The 15,210-nt window shown below is 45.6% G+C and overlaps 1 protein-coding gene across 1 annotated transcript in view; it reads left to right on the top strand.

The window, feature by feature from the left end:
- The first annotated feature begins 5,378 nt into the window (after window positions 1-5,378).
- LOC140427898 (importin subunit alpha-5) overlaps window positions 5,379-15,210 on the top strand; it is a 92,877-nt gene continuing 83,045 nt past the window's right edge. The window contains exon 1 of the mRNA XM_072513731.1: window positions 5,379-5,536. The gene's annotated coding sequence lies outside the window, so the exon portion shown is untranslated. The remainder of the gene's footprint in view (window positions 5,537-15,210) is intronic.

The following is a 15,210-nucleotide window of genomic DNA, read 5'->3' as shown; positions in this document are numbered from 1 at the left end:
CCCTGTGTGCTAAACCAGCCCCTAACAGCTGAACCAGAACGAACTTCCGGAGAGGGTGGTGGAGGCAGGTTCAGTCAAGGTATTGAAAAGGAAATTATATTGCTATCGGAAAATAAAGAAAGTGCAACCTTACAGGTATAAGGCAGGGGAGTGCGACTAGATCATTGAATCATAGAAAAGATACAGCACAGAAAGAGGCCATTCGGACCATCTTGTCCATGCCAGCCCGAGGACACCCAGATGCCCTTTCTAATCCCACCTTCCTGCACCCAATCCACAGCCCTGTAGCTTAGAGCACTTAAGGTGCAAGTCCAGGTACTTTTTAAAAAGAGTTTAGGGTCTACCTCCACCAATAACTCAGGCAGCAAATTCCAGACACCCACTACCTTCAAGGTAAAAAAGTTCTTCCTCATGCTCCCTCTATGCCTTCTGCCTCTTCTGGCTCCAGGGTGAACAAGGATGGGAACTCAACATCCAGGGGTATTGAATATTTAGGAAAGATAGAAGAAAAGGAAAGGGAGATGGGGTAATGTTGCTGGTTAAAGAGGAGATTAATGCAATAGTACGGAAGGCTGTGGAACCTGCAAGGGTGGAGCTGCGGAACACCAAAGGACAAAACACGTTAGTGGGTGTTGTGTACAGACCACCAAATAGTAGTTGTGAGGTTGCGGATGGCAGCAAACAGCAAATTAGAGATGAGTTCAGTAATGGTACAGCAGTTATTACAGGTGACTTCAATCTGCATATTGATTGGGCTAATCAAACTAGTAGCAATGTGGTGGAGGAGGATTTCCCGGAATATATAAGGGATGGTTTTCTCGACCAATATGTCAAGGAACCAACGAGAGAGCAGGCCATCCTAGACTGGGTATTGTGCAAAGAGAGAGGATTAATCGGCAATGTTGTTGTGCGAGATCCTTTAGGGAAGAGTGACCATAATATGCTAGAATTCGTCATTAAGATGTAGAGGACACAGTTAAGTCTGAGACTAGGGCACTGACTGTAAAGAAAGCTAACTTTGATGATATGAGACGTACATTGGCTAGGATAAGCTGGCAAAGGATACATAAGGGGTTGACAGTGGATAGGCAATGGCAGACATTTAAAGAACACATGGATGAACTTCAACAATTGTACATCCCTGTCTAGCACAGGAGTAATGTGGGCCAAACATGGCTAAAAAGGGAAATCAGGGATAGTGTTAAAGCCAGAGGAGACATATAATTGGCCAGTAAAAGCAGCAAGCCTGAGGACTGGGAGAAATTTAAAATTCAGCAGAGGAGGACAAAGGGTGTAATTCGGAAAGGAAAATAGAATAAGAGAGTAAACGTGCAGTAAACTTAAAAACTAACTGAAAAGGCTTCACTAGAAGAGAAAAAGACTGGTGAAGACAAATGTAGGACCCTTACAGTTAGAATCAGGCAAATTCATAATAGGCACCAAAGAGATGGCAGACCAGTTGAACAAATACTTTGGATCTGTCTTCACTAAGGAGGACACAAATTCCCTTCAGGAAACACTAGGGACAGAGGGTCTAGCATGAAGGGCGAACTGAAGGAAATCCGTATTGTTGGGAAATTGTATTGGGGAAATTGATGGGATTAAAACCCGATCGGCCCGATCTTCCCAAAAGGAAACAAAGTCCACTTGTGAACACGTTTAACGTGTGTTTCCCAGCACTCGCAGTGCCGAAAAACACAAACTATTCAACGCTACTTGCATTGAATAAGGGGGCTAAATGGGGAACATGTGACTGAGGCCGCACATAGCCCCATTTTTTACAATGGGGAGCTCCGCTCGTCGGAACCTCCGTTATAGCGAGAGACCGGGACGCCATTTAAAAATGGCGTCCCATCTCCGAGGTCCACAAAACAAATCCCCAACCTCCCCCCAGCCCGAACACAACATGGGAGGATCCCCAGCACCCCCCTCCTCCAGAACCCACAACACCCACGGTGGGCACGCCCAGCCTAATTGCACGCGTCAAAAATTGCCAGCTCCGATCCCCTTGGCGACCCCCACGAGTACCATTCTATCTGCTCCCCGTTTGTGGGGATTAGTACAAAACGGCGCTTGCCCTAGATCCCTGAGGCGAAAGGATTCAATCCCAAAGCCTCAGGTACCTTGGAAATCTATACGTTAGAGTAAGGCTTACTGCCTCGCTCTAATATGCAGATTTGCCAAAAACTGATCCCGCCCTCTGTGGGCTGCCATGGTGCTGCTTTTCCGGCATAGCGTGACTGAAAGATCGCACCCGATAAGTCCCCACGGCCTCATGTCTGCATCTCAGAGTATTTAAGGAAGTTTCCCTAGAAAAAGTGGACACATGGTGATCATTTTCCAGCATTCTATAGACTCTGGAAGAGTTCCAATGGATTGGAGGGTAGCTAATGCAACCCCACTTTTTAATAAAGGAGGAAGACAGAAAATGGGGAATTATAGACTGGTTAGCCTGACATCGGTGGTCGGGAAAATGCTGGAGTTAATTATTAAGGAAGAAATAACTTAGTATTTGGAAAGCAGTGACAGGATCGGTCCATGTCAGCATGGATTTACTAAAGGGAAATCATGCTCGACAAATCTTCTGGAATTTTTTGAGGATGTGACCAGTAGAGTGGACAAGGGTGAACTAGTGGATGTTGTGGATCTGGACTTTCAAAAGGCTTTTGACAAGGTCCCCACACGAGATTAGTGAGCAAAATTAAAGCTCATGGTATTGAAGGTAATGTGATATGGATAAAGAACTGGTTGGGAGGAAGCAGAGAGTGGGAATAAACAGGTCTTTTTCAGAGTGGCAGGCAGTGACTAGTGGGATACCGCAGAGTTCAGTGCTGGGACCTCAGCTGTTCGCAATATACATTAATGATTTGGATGTACAGAAGAAGATGTCATGCCTTGCCTTGAATTGGTCCGGCTATTCGTCGCTGCGGGTGAACTCCATGTGGCTTATGGCATCTTTCCTGCAGGATTGGAGAGGAGATGGGAACGTTCTCTGCTTGGGCTGCCCTGAGCCAACCTTGAGCAGGTTTTCTTCGTGCAGGGATATGCATTCGTTCTCATCCTCTTCCTTTCTGGACAGAATGCCTGCTCGTCAAACTGTTCCACATTGTTCGCTTGTCTTTCAGAATGGTGCACAGTAAGAAGTCTTACAACACCAGGTTAAAGTCCAACAGGTTTGTTTCGATGTCACTAGCTTTCGGAGCGCTGCTCCTTCCTCAGGTGAATGAAGAGGTATGTTCCAGAAACACATATATAGACAAATTCAAAGATGCCAAACAATGCTTGGAATGCGACCATTAGCAGGTGATTAAATCTTTACAGATCCAGAGATGGGGTGACCCCAGGTTAAGGAGGTGTGAATTGCATCAAGCCAGGACAGTTGGTAGGATTTTGCAGGCCAGATGGTGGGGGATGAATGTAATGCGACATGAATCCCAGGTCCCGGTTGAGGCCGCACTCATGTGTGCGGAACTTGGCTATAAGTTTCTGCTCGGCGATTCTGCGTTGTCACGCGTCCTGAAGGCCGCCTTGGAGAACGCTTACCCGGAGATCAGAGGCTGAATGCCCTTGACTGCTGAAGTGTTCCCCGACTGGAAGGGAACATTCCTGCCTGGTGATTGTTGCGCGATGTCCGTTCATTCGTTGTCGCAGCGTCTGCATGGTCTCGCCAATGTACCACGCTTCGGGACATCCTTTCCTGCAGCGTATGAGGTAGACAACGCTGGCCGAGTCGCACGAGTATGTACCACGTACCTGGTGGGTGGTGTTCTCACGTGTAATAGTGGTATCCATGTCGATGATCTGGCACGTCTTGCAGAGATTGCCATGGCAGGGTTGTGTGGTGTCGTGGTCACTGTTCTGAAGACTGGGTAGTTTGCTGCAAACAATGGTTCGTTTGAGGTTGCGCGGTTGTTTGAAGGCAAGTAGTGGGGGTGTGGGGATGACCTTGGCAAGATGTTCATCGTCATCAATGACGTGTTGAAGGCTGTGAAGAAGATGACGTAGTTTCTCCGCTCCGGGGAAGTACTGGACGATGAAGGGTATTCTGTCGGTTGTGTCCCATGTTTGTCTTCTGAGGAGGTCGGTGCGGTTTTTCGCTGTGGCGCGTTGGAACTGTCGATCGATGAGTCGAGTGCCATATCCCGTTCGTACGAGGGCATCTTTCAACGTCTGTAGATGGCTGTTACGCTCCTCCTCGTCTCAGCAGATCCTGTGTATACGGAGCGCTTGTCCATAGGGGATGGCTTCTTTAATGTGTTTAGGGTGGAAGCTGGAGAAGTGGAGCATCATGAGGTTATCCGTGGGTTTGCGATAAAGCGAAGTGCTGAGGTGACCGTCCTTGATGGAGACGAGTGTGTCCAAGAATGCAACTGATTTTGGAGAGTAGTCCATGGTGAGTCTGTTGGTTGGATGGAGCTTATTAATGTCATCGTGTAGTCGTTTCAGTGATTCTTCGCCGTGGGTCCAAAGGAAAAAAATGTCATCGATGTATCTGGTGTATAACGTCGGTTGAAGGTCCTGTGCGGTGAGTAGGTCCTGTTCAAACTTGTGCATGAAGATGTTGGCGTATTGGGGTGCGAATTTGGTCCCCATGGCTGTTCCGTGCGTCTGGATGAAGAACATGTTGTCGAAGGTGAAGATGTTGTGATCCAGAATGAAGCGGATGAGTTGCAGAATTGCGTCTGGAGATTGGCAGTTGTCGGTGTTGAGTACTGACGCCGGCATCTCCACATCATTTCAGAATGGTGGGAGGAATCTCCCATTCCTTTGCGATGTCTAGTTGCCGCTTCACACACGATTTTCCGCTTGCTTTACCAACTTCAGCTTCTAATTGATCTTATGTTTAACTTTCTCACAGATTTAGCCATATTCGCAGCTCTTAATCATTCTTTCACAGGGAGATCTTGCCCTGCACTCGCCTGACTTGGGGCTCATGTGTGGTCAACTCCGTTCAGATTGGTTGGTGCGGTCATACAACGAATTTGGCTAATCCAGACTTTCGCCTCATCTGAGTTTGACCCTCAGGATTTCACTGAAATGAAGGTGAACAGGGCCAATGGAACAAATTCACTTTAAAATTGACATCCTTGAGAGGGAAGACTGTAAAACAAACAGTAGATTGAAAAAAAAATACTGGAGATACCCTCCCCTCCCCTTGCAGTGCTGCTGGCTCCTGGACGATGGAACAGCTGATCGGCAGCGGCTTGGACACTGTATCCGCCTGAGGCGCATGCTCAGTGGGGGCGGCGACGAGCTGGAACGTCTACGTCACAGCGCGCGAGGCGCGCAGAGCGAGGTGTGGGCATGCGCAGCCGGGGGGGCGGGGGGTTGGCGGCACTGTGAGCGTGCACGGGGACGGGGACGGGGCGGATTAGTATGCGCACGCGCGACCGTGTGGCGCCGTCGTGAATATGCGCATGCGGGGTCGGGTCGGGTGGCTCTGGGTTTCTGAGAGCGCCGGGAGGTGAAGGGAGAGAGAGAGAGAGAGAGAGTGTGTGAGTGCTGCTCTGAACACGAGATACCAGGGAGATAGCCGGTAAGTCAGGGGAGGTTAATAGTGTTTGAATACGCCAAGAGGAAATCGAATATAACCAGTGTGAAGGTGGAAGCTGAATTATATTAAAAAAAGCACCCACTGCTGTTTTATTGAATGGTTCGAGATGTTAAAAATCCGGCAAAGGCCTAAAGTCGGTGGAAGCCCCGGGATTGCCATCAGTGTAAACTGATTAATCATCCAGTGAGGGCGGCTCTTAGATTGGATTTTCAAGATTATGTTGTTGAGGGAGGTTGGGAGTGTCAGGATTTAGTTCTTTATCCTGACAGGTAATTTTTATTTTAGTAATTTTTGACTCATTCATTCCCGTGTTAAGTCGATAAATATGACAAATGTTCCATTCGGTGCTCACTGAATTTAATTGGAGGCATTTGCTATGGCGTTGGTTATGTGTAATATATAATGTGATTACAGCTAAACGTACTTTGCTATACATCCCTATAATTGGCACCTTTGGGAACTAATTTTCTTACCTTCCATATGAAGACGTTGGGCTCATCCAGAGGGCTTCACTACACGTTGTTGTAGCATGATTACAGCACGCAATATTATTAAATGCCCATTACAGGGAGTATAAGGGAAGTAGAACCAGCAAAATAGTTTCCATGCCAGTCAACACAACAGTATTTACCGAGGAATGTGTGTTGGTTTTTCAGGTGGCTACTGGAAGCTGCTTTTGTTAGCTACGGTGAGAGGTGTCTGCATTCCTGTTTGTTGTGATAAAAGCTTCAGTCAGGGCCGGAATCTGACGGAATAGCACAAATATTCTGTATTGTAGCAGTATAAATATTTGAAGTTGAAAATATGAAATACTTTAAGGATGTACCCTTGTCATATTTTCAACTTCAAAATTAGAACAGTACTAAATAGTAGGAAAGATGTATTTTAACCTTCCTCCTAAATTCTTCCTTCATTAAACAAAAATTGGATCAGGAAAAATATTTATACTGCTACAATACAGAATACTTGTGCTATTCCATCAGATTCCAGCCCTGACTGAAGCTTTTATCACAACAAACAGGAATGCAGACACCTCTCATCGCAGCTAACAAAAGCAGCTTCCAGTAGCCATCTGAAAAACCACCCTTTTCATGAGGATTTGTTGTAATTAGAAATCTCTATACCCATCTTTAGGATGGTGTGAGCTTGGCTGTAAATATACTATGGCCCCATGAGTTTCCTAAGTAGAAAGCATGAACTCATTGACCAAAAAACTGGTACGAAATTGGTCCGATGCTACTTCACACTAAACCTAGTCCCAGAAAGAAAGACTTGCATTTATATAGCACCTCTCATGACTTCAGGACATTCTTTACGTTTTCCAGCAAACAAAATACTTTAGCTATGTTTGTAAAGGAGGAAATGTTTGGGTCACTGTTTGTGTGCCATTGTCCCCATGTCTGCATGGATTTTACCCCACAACCCAAAGGTGTGCAGGTTAGGTGGATTGGTCATGTTAAATTGCCCTTTTAAAAAATCTTAAAGTAGGAAATGCGGCAGCCAATTTGCACACAGCAATGACCCACAAATAGCAATGAGGTAATGACCAGGTAATGATGTTGGTATAAGGATAAATATTTGCTAGAGCACCCGGGAGAACTTAATTACTCCCCTGAGATGGGCCAAGTGCTGGAAAGCGGGATTAGAATGGCCCTTTCGCCCATCATGGTAAACTCTTTCTGTGCTGGAAAACTCTGACTCTCTGACTATAGGTGGGGTTATAGTTTAACAGCCAAAGGATAGACCCGGTTATTGTCTGAGAAATGTTTTGATTGCATAATGGAGGGAAATGTAACCTTTAAACCATTGCAGTTATAGTTTTATTGATGACTAACAAGAAGAGGGAGGAAAATCAGCTTAAGTCAAAATTTAAAGTTCTGAACTTCTTGAGCCATTGTTTTCAACTGCTGGATAAAAAGAGCGGCAGGGTAGCACAGTGGTTAGAACTGTTGCTTCACAGCGCCAGGGTCCCAGGTTCAATTCCCGACTTGGGTCACTGTCTGTGTGGAGTCTGCATGTTCTCCCCATTGGCTGCGTGGATTCCCTCTGGGTGCTCCGGTTTCCTCCCACAAGCCCCGAACAACGTGTTGTTAGGTAATTTGGACATTCTGAATTCTCCCTCTGTGTACCCGAACAGGCGCTAGAATGTGGCTACTCTGGGCTTTTCACAGTAACTTCATTCCAGTGTTAATATAACTCTACTTGTGACAATAAAGATTATTATTATGTTGAATGCTGCTGCACAATTGGAGCATAAAGTATTATATCTCAGAAATGCAAAATAAAACATTCATAGACCTGTATTTTATGCCCCCTGTCAACATATTTGAAGGTGGAGGGGGGCCTTGTAATATGCATTCTCGTCCACCCCTGTGTTCCACACACACACACACACCACCACCACCCTCCTCGCTGCAATCTGCTGGCTCGGACTTACCTTGAAGTTCAGCTCCACAATTCCTCTTGTTCAGGGACTGTCTCTTCACAGCATTGGCCACTGTTCAAAACTGCTGCTGCTGGGACTAGTGTTGTTGGCCAACCTGATTGGCCAGAAGCTCTTCAATGCAAGACTTCCTCCCCAAATTGCAGCAAAATCTCACTTTGAGTTAATTAAAACTGCACCACTGCAGCCAGATTTTTGGTGTGTGGGCTACCAACCAATTTTCATTTGTGGTGTGGGGGAAATGGGGAATATGCCCAGAAAAGCCATCCCATTCATTCAGACTGACCAGGTCAACATTGAGTGTTGAGGGTGATTAATGTTCACTTCATTATTCTTGATCTTCATAATTATTTGCATTGCCTGATACATTAATCTTGATCAGAATTTTAACCTCTTTACATAGAACATAGAACAATACAGCGCAGTACAGGCCCTTCGGCCCACGATGTTGCACCGAAACAAAAGCCATCTAACCTACACTATGCCATTATCATCCATATGTTTATCCAATAAACTTTTAAATGCCCTCAATGTTGGCGAGTTCACTACTGTAGCAGGTAGGGCATTCCACGGCCTCACTACTCTTTGCGTAAAGAACCTACCTCTGACCTCTGTCCTATATCTATTACCCCTCAGTTTAAAGTTATGTCCCCTCGTGCCAGCCATATCCATCCGCGGGAGAAGGCTCTCACTGTCCACCCTATCCAACCCCCTGATCATTTTGTATGCCTCTATTAAGTCTCCTCTTAACCTTCTTCTCTCCAACGAAAACAACCTCAAGTCCGTCAGCCTTTCCTCATAAGATTTTCCCTCCATACCAGGCAACATCCTGGTAAATCTCCTCTGCACCCGCTCCAAAGCCTCCACGTCCTTCCTATAATGCGGTGACCAGAACTGTACGCAATACTCCAAATGCGGCCGGACCAGAGTTCTGTACAGCTGCAACATGACCTCCCGACTCCGGAACTCAATCCCTCTACCAATAAAGGCCAACACTCCATAGGCCTTCTTCACAACCCTATCAACCTGGGTGGCAACTTTCAGGGATCTATGTACATGGACACCTAGATCCCTCTGCTCAGCCACACTTTCAAGAACTTTACCATTAGCCAAATATTCCGCATTCCTGTTATTCCTTCCAAAGTGAATCACCTCACACTTCTCTACATTAAACTCCATTTGCCACCTCTCAGCCCAGCTCTGCAGCTTATCTATATCCCTCTGTAACCTGCTACATCCTTCCACACTATCGACAACACCACCGACTTTAGTATCGTCTGCAAATTTACTCACCCACCCTTCTGCGCCTTCCTCTAGGTCATTGATAAAAATGACAAACAGCAACGGCCCCAGAACAGATCCTTGTGGTACTCCACTTGTGACTGTACTCCATTCTGAACATTTCCCATCAACCACCACCCTCTGTCTTCTTTCAGCTAGCCAATTTCTGATCCACATCTCTAAATCACCCTCAATCCCCAGCCTCCGTATTTTTTGCAATAGCCTACCGTGGGGAACCTTATCTTTGCATGTGAACAGTTTCATAAAAGTGCAAACACATTTTCTGGACAGTTTTTGAATGTTGTGATAGTAAATTAAGCTGAGAGTGTTTAATTTCATGGCCATGCCACCTTTTACAGTGAAGAGTATAGCAAGAATTTGTGGACAGGCTTTTCTGAGCATGGTTTTCAAGGGTGCCTTTTGTGTTCGGTTTGAGCCCTGAGAAATGTGCCTGTAATATCTCACCTATGGTGGCTTGAGATTAGTGAGCAGGTTATTTGTGGAGTTGGTCAGCCAAGGCAGGAGATCTCAGATTTTTTGCTCACCTAGTTTTCATACATAGAAACCAGAAAAGATGGCACCTGCAGATCAGGTACATTTTGAGCTTTTATCTAATAAGATGTAGCCCCAGTATCAGTGAGGAGAAACATGCCTCTATCTAACCATATTTGTGGGAGAAACAGTTATTTGGCTGCCCATTTGGCTTGATCCTCACAGCAATACTATTTGATGTTTTGAAGCGGCTGCCATATAAAGGAACGGAATTGGCGCACTTGTTAGAAAGGTTTTATGGTAGAGTAATTATGTAAAAAGTAGAATCGGAGGCTTTTCATTTATACAGCATTTTCTTGAGACATCTTAAAGTGCTTCATAGCTAGTGGCCTAATTTTTTTGAGCTTTGTCCCTGCTATAGAACAGTACCCATTGAGCGTGCCAATTAGTCTATTGTGTCTGTGCTTCAGACAAGAGTGTTGTTTTATGGGCATTGAGCACAGAATGGCCTGTCAAACAGCAAATTAGGTAATAATGTTTGTGGTGGTGGTTAAGGGTTGAACATTGGCCAGGACATTGGGGAGCTCTATCTCTTCAAATAGTAATGCGTGATCCTTTGCATCATTTATTTATTAAAGAAAGAAGTGTGCAGCGCAATATGGTACCAACGTACATGCGGCAGGAAGGTTCAATCCCTGGCCTGAGTAATATGAACTTGGTGTTAATTCCAGTGTGAGTGAAGAATTCACCGCATTCTATCTAAGACAAAAAAATTGGAGATAGCCTTTTTTCTTGTTCAGTGACTATGGGTTTTTGTTGAGAACAGGTTTTGGTTCAGTTGTGATGTGTCCCAGAGTTTTTTTTAAAAAAAAGGTTTACTACACATTTATTGCAGTCTGCGTTCATGTCAGTTTGGCTAGCCCGGCAAAGGGTGTTGTCTGAAATGTTAAACTGGTCATCACTTTAAGGTGCTGAATGACCTATGCATTTCTGATACCTTTTATTTTAGATTGCAGGATTCCTCTATTTCTTTGCACAATGTTTTGAAAAATATACATCGTCGGCCTTGGGAAGTTGACACATTAGTGTGACTGCATTTATTGCCTGTTGTGGTTGTATTTCTTAATCTTTTGCAATCCGTTTTAGTGATGACTCCCACAGTGATGTCCAGATAGCAAATTCTAGACGACTGACCCAATAGCAATGAAACATAGTGATTATATCTTTGCAAGTCAGACTGTTGTGCGATTTGGAAGTGATAGTGTTCCCATGCCACTGGTGTTTTTGTTTTTCTCAGCAGTGGTCGCAGGGAAGGAAGTTGATATTGAAGATACAAATGAGGAGTGCTGCAATAAACCATTTTAGCTTGTTCATCCATTAAGAACCCAAAGTCTCCAATGCTTGGCATAACCCATGGAGACATGATATGTTATAGGAGTCAGTCTTGTGGCTTTTCTGTAAACATCTTCCGGATTTGTGGCTCACTGACAAGATTAGAAGCAGTACTCAAGATATGGTCTGCAGTATTGTGCAGGACAGAAATGACTTTCTACAACTAGTATTCTATTGTTTTGGCTATATGCTAGGACATGCTATTCATTTTGATTGCTCCTGCACAGTGTTTGAATATGATGAGCATTCATCTCACTAAAATAGCCTGCACTGCTGTAGTAATTCCATTTTTTAAACATTTGGTCACAACTAATGGTCCCACAAATGCATTGCTGTATGCCATATTTATACCACCAATAACTCACTAATGAATATGAAATCTCAAGTATTTTGAATCCTATGTAGAATATTTTGACCTGGAGAAACTTGTGCAATATATATCACAGCATATATCACAGCCAGCAACAACACATTATAGCTGGCTGATATTATACTTGATACGTGTAAAAAGAAATCCTCTATTTTAATTTTTGTGGCTTAACAGGAAAAAACAATTGAACCTACATTCTGGCATTACGTTTAGCACTGTGGTTTACCAGTATGGATGTGCCTTTTATTTAACCAGTTATTAATAAGATGTTTTACTGTACATAGCATTCCTTATCCAGGATATTTTTCCTAAACCATTCAATTACTGTTCATGCAAATTGTTCCGTTGGAAAGCAGGCACTATTGAGATAGTTTGCCAGTTGAATCTCGGCAGAATTTTCAGTGTGGTATCTGAATATTTGGCACCGGTAAGAACCAGGCAACATGTCTCAACGACTACCGTCCGGTGGCCTTGACATCTATCATTATGAAGTGCTTCGAGAGGTTGGTCATGAGATACATCAACTCCATACTCCCAAAATGCCTTGATCCACTGCAATTCGCATGCCGCCACAGTCGATCCACAGCAGACACTATCTCCTTGGCACTAAACTCATCACTGGAGCATCTCAACAACAAGGATTCATACGTCAGACTCCTATTCATTGTCTACAGCTCCGCCTTCAACACCATAATCCCAACCAAGCTCCTATCAAAACTCCAAAACAGACTTGGCTCCTCCCTCTGCAACTGGAACCGCGACTTCCTGACCCATAGACCAATATCAGTAAAAATCATAAAACTTAGTGCAGAAGGAGGCCATTCGGCCCATCGAGTCTGCACTGGCCCTTGGAAAGAGCACCCTACCTAAGCCGACGCCTCCACCCTATCCCCGCAACCCAGTGACCCCACTTAACCTTTTTGGACATTAAGGACAATTTAGCATGGCCGATCCACCTAACCTACACACCTTTGGACTGTGGGAGAAAACCGGAGCACCCAAGGGAACCCACGCAGACACGGGGAGAACATGCAGACTCCACACAGACAGTGACCCAAGCTGGGAATTGAACCTGCGATAAACAACACCACCACCTCAATACCGGGGGCCCTGCAAGCCCGTGTACTTGACCCCCTACTATACTCCCCATACACAAATATACCCATAGACTGTGTGGCAAAATTTGGCCCCAACTCTACAAGTTTGTTGATGGCATGACGTAGTAGGTCTTGAACATCGACGAGTCAGAGTACAGGAGGGAGATGGGGAATGTAGTGGCGTGGTGTAATGACCACAATCTCTCCCTCAATGTCAGCAAAACTAAGGAGCTGGTCATTGACTTCCTGAAGCAAAATATCATGCACACCTCTGTCTGCATTAATTGTGCCAAGGTGGAGATGGTTGACAGCTTCAAATTCCTAGGTGTGCACATCACCAACAATCTGTCCTGATCGACCCACGTCGACGTTATGACCAAGAAAGCACAACAGCGCCTATACCTCCTTGGAAATTCGGCATGTCCACATTGCCTCTTACCAGTTTTTACAAATGCACCATAGAAATCTTCCTATCTGGCTGCATCACAGCTTGGTATGTCAAATGCTCAGCCCAAGACTGGAAGAAACTAAAGAGAGTCGTGAACACAGCCCAGTCCATCGTGTGAAACCGCCTCCCATCCAAGTGGGCAGCATAATCAAAGACTCCTCCCACCCAGGTTATTATCTTTTCCAACCTCTTCCATTGGGCAGGAGATACAAAAGTCTGACTACACGCACTAACCGTTTCAAAAACAGCTGCTTCCCTGCTGTTACCCTGAGCGAAAACCGCGGGAGGAGAGAGCCGGGACAGCGAAAACAGCGCCGGAGGAGAGGGCCGGGAGTTTTAAAAAGCGCGGGTGGAGGTCATAGATCATAGAATTTACAGTGCAGAAGGAGGCTATTCGGCCCATCGAGACTGCACCGGCTCTTGGAAAGAGCACCCTACCCAAGGTCAACACCTCCACCCCATCCCCACAACCCAGTAACCCCACCCAACACTAAGGGCAATTTATCATGGCCAATCCACCTAACCTGCACATCTTTGGACTGTGGGAGGAAACCGGAGCACCCGGAGGAAACCCACGCACACACTGGGAGAATGTGCAGACTCCGCACAGACAGTGACCCAAGCCGGAATCGAACCTGGGACCCTGGGGCTGTGAAGCAATTGTGCTATCCACAATGCTACCGTGCTGCCCGGGAGATAGCTGGGACAGTGCTGGGAGAGGTGAGTGCACAAAAGGTGTGGCAGGAGTGCCTTTAGTCACGGAGTGCTGATTGGAACAGAGAGCATCTGAGTTTAGGTGAGTGACTGAGTTCGGGTGAGTGGCTGTGTTTTTGTTGGTGTTCGGGTTTATCCTTGAGTTTCCAGAAAGAAATTTTTTTTTGAAAAAATATTTAAATTAATTAACTAGTTGAATATGGCTGGACAGGTGATGTGCTGTTGCTGTATGATGATGGAACTGGTGGATCCCATTGAGACCGTCAGTGACCACAGCTGCAGCAAGTGTTGGCTGCTCGAGGAACTTCGGCTCAGAATTGATGAGCTGGAGACCGAGCTGCACACACTGCGGCACATCAGGGAGGGGAAACATTACCTGGACGCTTTGTTTCAGGAGGCAGTCACACCCGGTAGAATAAGTTCTGTTAATTCGGACAGTGGTCAGGGACAGAGTGGTGTGACTGCAAGGGAGGCAGGTAGGGGGATCCTGAGTTTAGGAGTTGAGGAGCCTCAGCCCATGACCTTGTCCAACAGGTATGAGGTACTTGCTCCCTGTGTGGATGAGGAAGAGGGCTGTAGGGAGAATGCGTTGACTGACCACTGCACCGTGGTACAGGAAGCCATTCAAGAGGGGGGAGCAAAAAGACAAGTGGTAGTTGTAGGGGATTCTATAATTAGGGGGATTGATGGCACCCTTTGTATGCCAGATCGAGAGTCCTGCACGGTATGTTGCCTGCCCGGTGCCAGGGTGAGGGACATCTCTGATTGGCTTGAAAGAGAGAGGGAGGGGGAGGATCCAGTTGTTGTGGTCCACGTTGGGACTAACAACATAGGTAAGACTAGGAAAGAGGACCTGTTTGGGGATTATCAAACACTAGGGACTAAATTTAAGAGCAGGTCCTCCAGGGTTATAATCTCTGGATTACTACCTGAGCCACGTGCCAATTGGCATAGGGTTGAGAAAATTAGAGAAGTTAACACGTGGCTAAAGGAGTGGTGCGGGAAAGAGGGATTCCATTTCATGGGGCATTGGCATCAGTACTGGGGCAGGAGGGGCCTGTACCGTTGGGACGGTCTTCACCTGAACCATTCTGGGACCAGTGTTCTAGCGAATAGGATAAATAGGTTGGTCACAAGGACTTTAAGCTAGCAAGTTGGGTGGAAGGGAAGTGTAAAGCTATGGACAGTATAATGGTTAATGGAGATCAAGGCAGCAGGTTACGTGACAGGTTATTATGTAGAGATATGGGTTCAAAGACGAGGAAAATTAGGAGAAAGGGTAAGAGGAAAAATAAATTGCGAAAAGTTACTGATCAAGGTGTTAGGATTCATAACAAAGACATAAAAAACAGCATAAGTGTACTTTACCTGAATGCTCGTAGTATACGAAATAGGGTAAATGAGTTGATGGTGCAAATC

This window comes from Scyliorhinus torazame, chromosome 8 (genome assembly GCF_047496885.1).
Source record: "Scyliorhinus torazame isolate Kashiwa2021f chromosome 8, sScyTor2.1, whole genome shotgun sequence".
In the NCBI taxonomy this organism is placed as follows: domain Eukaryota; kingdom Metazoa; phylum Chordata; class Chondrichthyes; order Carcharhiniformes; family Scyliorhinidae; genus Scyliorhinus; species Scyliorhinus torazame.
The sequence above is the reverse complement of the archived record's forward strand: the minus strand, read 5'-3'. Positions and strand labels throughout refer to the sequence as shown.